This window comes from Fukomys damarensis, unplaced genomic scaffold, assembly GCF_012274545.1.
Source record: "Fukomys damarensis isolate Sample0158 unplaced genomic scaffold, DMR_v1.0_HiC HiC_scaffold_39, whole genome shotgun sequence".
NCBI lineage: Eukaryota > Metazoa > Chordata > Mammalia > Rodentia > Bathyergidae > Fukomys > Fukomys damarensis.
This window is the reverse complement of record NW_022900951.1, coordinates 68,715,029-68,724,367: the sequence shown is the minus strand read 5'-3', so window position 1 is coordinate 68,724,367 and position 9,339 is coordinate 68,715,029. Positions and strand designations below refer to the sequence as shown.

The window sequence follows — 9,339 nt, the reverse complement described above, 5'->3', positions numbered from 1 at the left end:
TAGAAGATCTGTTACAGGACCACACAAGTAATTGTTTAGCAGGAAACCAAGGAATGCCCATTACAGATGAAAGCCTTGACTTACAAAGGATAAAGTGTTCATCCAGGGATTGTTGCTTACCTTAGGGATTTGTTTTAGAGAAGGACACTATAAAGAAATACTCTGGCTGCAGGGGACAAAGCTTAGTGGTAGAGCACATAATTGGCATGTGGGAGGCCCTGGGTTCAATCCTCAGTATTATAAAAATAAAAAAGATCAACTCATAAGTACAGTATAGACAGATATGTGCTTGATTTTATCTTATAATCTAGACAGTGTGTATTAGAATAAAGATGTAATTAATTCACTTTCCTTTGAAATTAAAACCTGATAAAAAGAAGTAACAATAGTTACAAGCAACAACGATGAAATGAAATAATTCAGATAAACCCTGCCCCTCTGCAAGGGATGGCAACTGGCCAAGTGGTCAAACAGAAGCATTGTGTGGAAAAATAGCATTCAGTTTCATGTTGTCAAACATAGTCTGCCTCTGCCATAAAAATCCTCTCCTCATCACTGACCAAATGCTTTACTAAAACTCTGCTTCTGGCCTGTGTTTTGTGATGTTACTTTTATTGCCACCTCCTGATCTCTGTCCCCTGAAGTTTCTGTTTCCTCCCCACGGCCCCCTGAAATCTCTGCTTCCGTCTCACTGTCCCCTGAAGCCATGATCACCTTCCCAACGCTTGGAGCCTCAGAATCCTTCTTGTGGTCCTTCTAGCTCTGGATGCTCTGTGGCCACAACAAGCTGCCAGCATCTCAAGTCATACCATTTCACCTGTATTTCTGTGACTGCAGAAACACAGACATCAAAACAAACACCCAGCTTCCTTTTGAAAAAGACCATTCCCTTCATGTAGAAATCAATATCCACTCCCAGTTGTCCCTTAAGTACTTTCTAAGCATAACTGATGTTTGGCATTTCAATGGAACACCACAGGATCATAGTCACAAAACCTGCCTCTGAGTTGATCAAAGAGTGCTGGTCTACTGATGTGGCACCTGAAATGTGGGCCAGTGCTGCTGCCAAGGCCTCCACAGCCCCCTTATCTTCTATGAGCTTCTCAGTTGACTGCTTGAAATGGCTGATGGCAGTGGGAGGCACAGTGTCGAAAAGCCTGGTAGCACCTTTGCTAGAAGCTTTTGTTATTTCTGTGGGAGAAGGGACACCTATTCGTTAAATTTAATTACCACTTTCTGCTCCACTTGTGCTAACTGATATTCTTCATTGTGCTGATAAAGGCAGATGAAAAACCCCATTGTTCCAGCTCAGCCCATCCCCACAGAACAATGAATATAGGACTCTACATCCTTTTGTGGACAGCTTTGTACAACCAAATCAACCTCAGAGACATCTAATCCATATGCAGCAACGTTGGTTGCCTCCATAACTCCAAAGTCACCATTTCTAAAACCTTTCAGGGTGATTTTCCTTTGCTTCTGTAGAATTTCTCCATGCAATGACTAAGCATCTTGCTTTATTGAGGCATTCTGTGACAGCTTCTGGGCTTCTTTATTAGTTTCATAGAAGGCAATGGTGCGCTCTTGATGGTCACTGTACATTCTTATCACTTCCCCAATAACTGCTGCCCTCTGAGTCCAGTGGCACTTAATAGCCAGATGCTGTATTGTTATTGCTGTTTTCTGAGTCTTTTTGCCAATCAGGTCCACCTTTTCATATGTAGATTTCATGTATTTCTTAGCAACATTAAATACTGAAATTGGGCAATTTGCAGAAAGAAGCAGTGTTTGAGGATTGTGTTCAGAATCTTTCTTGTATGTCACACATAAAATCTCTTCCACTTGATAAGCAAAATGCATATCCAACATCTGGGCAACATCATCAGGGACAACATGCTTAAGTCTGGTGAGATCCAACTTGCCATTCTTTAGGTGGTCTTTGATATGACCTGAAGTCCCAACCAGGATTTCAATCCCATTCCATATTCGTTTGATTTGATCTCCCTATGGAGTTCCACCATAAAAACAAACCACTGCCAGATTTTTTGTAATTTCACTGAAGTCTCTGCTTATCTGATTTGCCAACCCCCTTGTCGGAGCAAGAACAAGTATATGGAGGGCACAGCCTCACTTTCTGTCTTGCAGCTGCCCCTGAAGTTTCTCTATCAAAGGGATGGCAAAGGAGAATATCTTCCCTGTGCCTGTCTATGCCTGCGTATTTAAGTCTTTCCCACTATAGTCATGGTGTGTTGCCTGTGAGCCCACTCATGGAATAAGGTTCAGGAGCTCAGACTGGAAGGGCAAAGCATGGGAATCACCAGGCAGATTCCAGGGAGGTTTTTGGAATGCTTCCACTTTATTCAGGCTTATATAGGGAACCATGGGGGAGGAGCATGGGAGTAACATTTAATGTTTGGTGATATCTTATTGGCCAGATGTGGCAGAGTGATTTTTCTTGAACGACACAAAGGAGTAACAGACTAGGGGCAGAGGTGTAGCCTGTTGGACCCAGCATCTATGCACTTAGGTGAGTTAGCTCAGCCTTAGCAAAGTCTCCAAGTTAGCTCAGGAGACAGGAGTGTGGTGCACCTGGCCCAGCCAGGTTTGAAGTTCTTCCCCAATTCCTCTTTTGTCTTTGACTCCAGAGCCTCAGCCAAGAGAACCACATTTTTATGAGTTTGCTTATACCTTTTACAGGCTAGGTGTTTGCCTTTTAAGATAAAGAGCAATAAAATAATTTTAAGCAGGGCCAATATTTTGGGTGATGACAATATCAAACCTTTAGACCAGGAACTTATGTTTTTCTACCCAGTCTGAATGCCAGACCAGATTATCTCTCATACATTATTAAGAATAATAACATGAAGAACCTGTGTATAATTTTACTGAACAATATATGAAAAACCTGGGATCCCACATACAATCAACATTTACCATCCTTGTATGTGGGATCCCTGGCTTTTTGTAAACAATTTGACAGATTTTTATAATCATTACAATGTTGACAATGATAAGGAGTAACATAAATATGGGTGAAATTTGCATGACAATGGCTTAGAATCTTAGACTCTAATAATTGAATTTTTTCCCAGACAAGATGTATATGGGTTTGTAAATTTAAAATAGCAGCACAGACATCTTTAAACAGTAGGGAAGTTTCTCCAAAGGCTTGTGTGTGTGTTTTTTTTTTGTCAATTGGTTGGTGGCAAGGGTGGAGATTCCCATATCACTTCTACTGTGAGGATGAAGCATAATGTTAAAGAGCAGATTTGAATTCTGCCAATCTTTTGTAAGATTTACCAGAAGCCAAATAGCTGGAGACATTTTAGCTAAATATAGATACCAAACAGAGGATACCAAACGAAAGGGGTTTATACAAAGGGGTCATGCAAAATTGGGGTGATATCGGTTGGCTTGAGGCCCACAAATCGAGAATGATTTCCAAAGGGTCTGGGTAGCTGACCCTTCTATGGCTATGGGATATAGGAAAATAAACATGAAAGGGGAAGGCAGACAAGTGCTGAAGGGAAGAGAGACAATAGGCCAATCTATGGTAACAAAGATAGAGATGGGGGGTTAGGTACCAGAGCACATTCTTGCAGATTTGGGGAGGGAGGCGGACCAGCCCCTGTTGAATTTGCAGTGATCACTGCACAGAGTAGGTGCAATGGGTACTGTGGCTGCAGCCCTTCCAGGAAGGGTCCAGGGTCTCCAGGCTGTGCAAGCTCTGGGGGCCTTCAGAGGGAGGGCTCCCAGGGACGGCCATGCCAGGCCTCCCCAGGCACCTGCCATACTTCCTCTGTCACAGCTACATTGTGGTGTGGGGGCGCCAGGGTGATGAACACAGATGAGGCAACTCTCTCGAAACCATCGCTCCAGGCCCTGGGATCTCAAATCCTGGAGGAGCTGAGGTTCTGTGGGTCCCGGGAAGCCTGCTGTGAGTGACTTGGCCAGCCATCTGGACCTGGACAGTGAGGACAACCTGAGCGACCTGGACCTCCGCATCCCCTGTGGCCTTCCTGTACCCACACCCAGCACTGGCTGGCCGCTGTGGGCATCACTCACCTTGGACCTGGAGCAGCTGCACTTGCAGTTGCCACCACCCCAGCCACCCCAGGGCCCTGCTGAGGTCCCTGCCCACCCACCACAGGCCCTTAGAGTCAGAGGAGGGAGAAGATCCATGGGATTGGTAAGATGGTGTTGCACAGGTTGGAGGCTACCATCTTGGACCAGAAAAGGTGAGCTCTTCCGGTTGACCACTATTCCAGTGTGGAGGGGTTTTGGCAGGGGCGCATCATATACAGGAAGTGAGAGACCAGTGGGTGGGGCTAATGCCTTTGGGGAAGAAGAAGGTGGAAGAGACAGCCCTTATGTGCCATCTTTTTAAAGAGACTTTTGTCCACCATCTTTAGAGTGTTCAGGGGGCCCTACACTCTCCTGAGTTTGAGCTGGAAATGCCTTGGATGCCTTTACAGTATGAGGACCCTTTACTAAGTTGGCCTATACTGGCCGTTCTTGACTTAAAATATTACCCATAATAGGAATCCTTACCCGCAGCTTCCATATTTACCCAGTATATGCGAGACACATCATTAGCCGCCAGCTGCTGTCATTCGAGACCCCGCTCGCAGAACAAGATTCAGGAGCTCAGACTAGGAGGTCAAGGCTCGAAATCACCAGGCAGACTCCGGGGAGGTTTCTGGAATGCTTCTGCTTTATTTGGGAAATGCACAGGCTTATATAGGGACTCATGGGGGAGGAGCATAGGAGAACACAACGCTTGGTGATATCTATTGGCCAGACATGGTGGAGTGATTTTTCTTGGGTAAGGCAAAGGAGTAATGGACAAGGGGTAGAGGTGTAGCCTGTTGGATCCAGCAATTACACACTTAGGCGCATTTGCTCAGCCTTAGCAAGGTCTCAGAGTTAGCTCAGGGGGCAGGAGTGTGTGCACCTGGCCCAGCCAGGCTTGAACTTCTCCTGAAATGGTAAAAGGTCTTTGCTTGTACAGAAACAGGAAAGTCACACCACAAGCTTTCAGACGTTTAATAGTCTCTTCAGATATGGGAAAATTAGAAAAAGCACCTGCTTTTTGTTCCATAGGTATTTCCTGCTCTATCTCACTTTTGCTTTCTCCACTGGCAGCTTCATTGGAGTCAGCCTCAGGATGAAAGAATCTATTCTTCAGTTTGGTGTTTTTCTCTCCAATATCTCCACTCACTTCCTTTTCTTTCTTCATCTTTTTGGGCTTGGGAGCACATATGTCATATTCAGAAGGCTCCTCACTTTTTATTACTTTTTTGGTTTTAGGAGATATAACTTTCTTTTCAAGGGACTCCTTCTGCTTTTTTGTACTTTTGGTTTTAGGGGAAACAACTTCATCTTCAGGTGCCTCCTCTTGATTTTTGATCTTTTTGGATTTAGGAGAAGTCACATCAACTTCAGTATGTCCTGCTTTTCATATTCACATTTTTAGCTTTGGAAGAAACAGCTTCTTCCTTTCCTTCTGCTGACTCTTCAGTTTTGTTGAATTTTGCATTGTTTTCTGCCTTTCTTCTCATTTTATTTTTTTTTTCCATGAAGTGTCTGATTCCAAAATGGCATCACTATGAAGTTTTCCAAGCATCACTCAGCACATGATGCCCAGGCCTACCCACCCAGGTACATTCTACAAAGAGCATAGTTACCTAGTTAACCTATAATTGCTTAATAACTTAATAATTGCTATCTAATCCAAGTACTTTTTTGTTAGAAACATATCCATCTGCCTAGAAATTACCTTTCAATACCACTCTTACTCAATTGAAATAATGATATGAATATGAAAGAGAAAAGAGAGAAAAATACATTTTGGGGTTGTATTAGGATACAGAAAGTGTGATGTAGTTTTCATCTAATGTCTTTCAAATACAACCTTATTATATGCTTTTCATTAACCTCTTTTTAATATCAGTACAGTTTTTGAAATATGTCCTAGTATCCCATTGATATTAATCTTAAATTAATTTATCCAAAAATAAAACAGGCTTGTGGAAATACTTTCACTGCAAGAAGATGACATTCAGTTACTTTATTTTGCTCTTTTTCCACTACTAACAAACAAAAGTGTTTCTTTAGGATAATATAAATAAGCTTCTTATGGAAGAATCTGGGATCATGCGACTTATGAAAGTTTCATTTTTTAAGTTCTTGATAAAATAATATATGTGCACCAAAGAAATATCATAAATATTTTGTGAAATTAGGATGTAAGGGATATGTTTTAAATAATCCTAATAAAAGTTACCTGAAAAATAATATACAAAAGCAGAGAATATTGAGGAATCTCAAATAGTCACACAAGATAGTAAAATTAGGATTTAAAATTATGTATGAGTCTGTTTTCCTGTTGGTGGGACAAAATATGTAACATCACAAATGATGGAGGAGAGAGTTGTTTTGGCTCCTATTTTCAGATAATTCAATCCATAGTCAGAAGGCTTCATGACAGAAAAGTCTGGCATAAGGGTCTGGCAGATGAAAGCTGCACAACCTATGGGAGCCATGGAGAAGGGAAGCAGGGGAGGACCTGGTGATAGGATATGGGCTTCTATGTCAGGTTAAGCCTCCAATGTCTTTCATCCTCCAAATAGGCCCTATCTTCTAACAGCACATTCAGCTATTAATTCATGAATGGGTTAATTCACTAATGAGGACAACTCAATAATCCAATCAACTACCCAAAGCCTCACTTGTGACAAGATAAGAATTTTAAGAATATCTATAATATTCCAAACCTTCAAATAGCTCAGATTCATTTCAAGATGCAAAATGCATTCAGTCTATCTCCATGATTTCTTGGATTCACAATAGTTCTAACATTATTCAAAATTCCAAGTCCAAAGTATCCCCTAGACTCAAGGCAAACTCTCAGCTGTCAGCTCCTCTAAAATTTAAATATTTCCAACATATCTTGGAATAGGGTAAAAATCTTATTCCAAAAGGGAGGAATGGGAGAATAGAAAGGTACTGAACCAACACAAGTTGGGAACTAAGCAGGAGAAATATTAAATTCTATAGCTCCATGACAGGCATCTGTGTTATGTGGTCATGAGATGTGAGCTGTAAAAGGGTTAGACAGTCCAGCTCTGATGACCTTACTGGTACCAACCCACATGACATATCCCTTGGCCTAGATCCACTCAATGCCTGCAGCATTGCTCAGTAGAGGCTGTATATTTCTGGCAAGTTCAAATTCATGTAGTATTCCTTAGAAATTTGTCTTCAACTCTCACAGATTCATAAATTGTTCTCTCAGGGAGACATCCAAAGGCTTCCTGGGCTTTCCTTTGAAATCTGTCTGGAAGTTTCCATGTCACATCTATGCCTTCAACATGCTGGTAAACTCAACACTATTAAGATGATGCCAAATTATGTCAGCAAGTCCAGCCATGGCTAGTTCCCCTTGGATCCTGTCTGTAGTAGCTTCTGTGTAGCTGGATAGCTTAGCACAGGATATACTTTCTAAGGAACCTGTGAGTGAGTAGTGTGCCCAGGGGCTCTCTTGTAAAAGCAAGGTCTTCCAAAGTTGTTTACTTTTTTATACTCTTGTGCCTGAGATGTGTGTGGTCTTGTCAATCAATAAGATGCTCATGCACCAGCAATTTAGCTCAGTGGCACCAATACCTGCCTCACAAGCACAAGGCCCTTAGTTCAATCCCCAGTACAAAACAAAAATGTTCTCAAGCCACCTCTCCTATTGCCCTGGTGCAAAATACTTGACTCCTTTATAATGGAACCAAGATTTTCAGCAAACAATCCTATGGAGCCAACTTTACACATGCAACCTTTCTGTCAAAATTTCAAATTTTTCAGAACTTTTGCTTCTACTTTTTGTTCTGGATTATCACTAAAATTGTCTAAAAACAGCCAGAAGTACCCATATCAAGCCCTGAACATTAGGATTCTTTGTAATTTTTTTCTACAATTTTAATTAGTTTGCTCTCTTTAAATTTGGCCTCACATAAAAATTTTAAGAAATTGAAAAAATGAAAACAAATTGTTTGTCATAATGTAACATATATAGTCTCTATTATAATACCCAAAATAGTTGTGCTTCCCATCTGAAACCTCAGGGGACTTACTTTTACTGTTCTACTGTTACTTTTACTGTTTTACTGTTATTTTTACATTTTTATCAGGTCTTGTAGGCCTCAAGCAGAATTTTCCATTAAGCTCTACTCACAGCTTTCTAGGCTTTCTCCATCTCAATTCTTTAAATATTTTAAAATTCTGCTCTCAAAGCAATTCCAAAGACTTATAAACCACATTTTTGTGTAAAGTAACAGCAACAGAACCACTGCTGGTACCAATTTTTTGTATTAGTCAGCTTTCTCATTGCTGGAACAAAAAGGCCTAACCCTGCAAACCTTAAGAGGAGATGGTGATTTTTGCTTACAGTTTCAGAAGGATCACTCTATGGTGGACTGCTTCTAAATCAAAAAATATAATGTTAGAATAACCTGGCAGAGGTACACTGCTCAATAGTGACAGCCAAGAAGCAGAATGGGGAGAAGTTTAAGATGACAATAAACCCTTCCAAATTGTACTCCTCATGACCAACCTCCAGTTTGACCCAAATTCCTAAAAGCACGTTCTATGAATTTTTTAATGGATTAATGCACTGCAGAGTAGAGAACCTACATGAACGAATCACCTTCCAATTGCTTCACTTCTAATCCAAAGGACTTGTAGGGGGAATTTTAGACATGAACTATATTAAAGGATTACAAAAACTTAGCATACTGAAATAAAATACATTTAAGATATTATGCACTGCAATTTGCATCATTCAAACTTTTTAAATAATAAAAATGATATATATGTGCTAACATTCCAAAATTAATGTAATATGTATCAAAAGCAAATACAAATGAAATAAAAAAGAAAAATTAAAAAATTAAAATAAAGATATAAATAATCACAGTATATTGTTAAAATAATTTGAGGTAAATTTTAACAATATCTTTAGGAAAAGTCTATGTAATGAAGGTACATTTTACTTTTGGATAATATCCACATTCTTTGTACTTTATACAGAAAAATTACAACTAACTCTAAACCTGTGACAGAGAATGTGAATGTCACTAGATACATGGAACTATTGAGCACATGAAATGCAGCTGATATTATTGGTATATGCTGAAATAATATACATACAACATTATCAAAACAATAAAATAGATAAATATATTATTTATATTTTTGTTGGACTAGTGTTGTTGAAATAATATTTTAGTTATACTGGGTTCCTATTTATTGTTAAAATGTGCTATTAAATAAATAAAAAAATTTAGCATC

General features: G+C 40.1%; 1 pseudogene; it reads right to left on the bottom strand.

Annotated features, from left to right (window-relative positions):
• Positions 1 to 552: 552 nt before the first annotated feature.
• On the bottom strand, positions 553 to 5,626 carry LOC104856736 (annotated as a pseudogene).
• Positions 5,627 to 9,339: the final 3,713 nt, after the last annotated feature.